The 1037-nt window shown below is 53.9% G+C and overlaps 1 protein-coding gene across 1 annotated transcript in view; it reads left to right on the forward strand.

The window, feature by feature from the left end:
* The window catches only part of LOC107549815 (nicastrin), a 32449-nt gene that overhangs the window by 3321 nt on the left and 28091 nt on the right, over nt 1–1037 (forward strand). The gene's annotated exons all lie outside the window — the stretch shown is intronic.

Genomic DNA, 1037 nt, shown 5'->3' on the forward strand with positions numbered 1-1037 from the left:
GAGAGCATGTGACTGTGACTGAGAGCATTACTGTGAGAGCATGTGACTGTGACTGTGACTGTGAGAGCGTGTGACTGTGTGAGCGTGTGACTGTGTGAGCGTGTGACTGTGTGAGCGTGTGACTGTGTGAGCGTGTGACTGTGTGAGCGTGTGACTGTGAGCGTGTGACTGTGAGCGTGTGACTGTGACTGTGAGAGCGTGTGACTGTGAGAGCCTGTGACTGAGAGCGTGTGACTGTGAGAGCGTGTGACTGAGAGCATGTGACTGTGACTGAGAGCATTACTGTGAGAGCATGTGACCTGTGAGAGCCTGTGACTGTGAGAGCGTGTGACTGTGAGAGCATTACTGTGAGAGTATGTGACTGTGACTGTGACTGTGAGAGCGTGTGACTGAGAGCGTTTGACTGTGAGAGCGTGTGACTGAGAGCATGTGACTGTGACTGAGAGCATTACTGTGAGAGCATGTGACTGTGACTGTGAGAGCATGTGACTGAGAGCGTGTGACTGAGAGCATGTTACTGTGACTGAGAGCATTACTGTGAGAGCATGTGACTGTGAGAGCGAGAGCGTGTGACTGAGAGCAGCGCGTGTGACTGTGAGCGCGTGTGACTGTGAGAGCGTGTGACTGACTGAGCATGTGACTGTGAGCGAGTGTGACTGTGAGCGCGTGTGACTGTGACTGTGAGCGCGTGTGACTGTGACTGTGAGAGCGTGTGACTGTGACTGTGACTGTGAGAGCGTGTGACTGTGACTGTGAGAGGGTGTGACTGTGACTGTGAGAACGTGTGACTGTGACTGTGAGAACGTGTGACTGTGTGACTGAGCGCGTGTGACTGTGAGCGCGTGTGACTGACTGTGAGAGCGTGTGACTGTGAGCGCGTGTGACTGAGAGCGTGTGACTGACTGAGAGCGTGTGACTGACTGAGAGCGTGTGACTGACTGAGAGCGTGTGACTGACTGAGAGCGTGTGACTGTGACTGTGAGAGCGTGTGACTGAGAGCATTACTGTGAGAGCGTGTGACTGAGAGCGTGTGACTG

Source organism: Sinocyclocheilus grahami, unplaced genomic scaffold (genome assembly GCF_001515645.1).
Source record: "Sinocyclocheilus grahami isolate Dianchi unplaced genomic scaffold, SAMN03320097.WGS_v1.1 scaffold381.1, whole genome shotgun sequence".
Classification (NCBI taxonomy): Eukaryota; Metazoa; Chordata; class Actinopteri; order Cypriniformes; family Cyprinidae; genus Sinocyclocheilus; species Sinocyclocheilus grahami.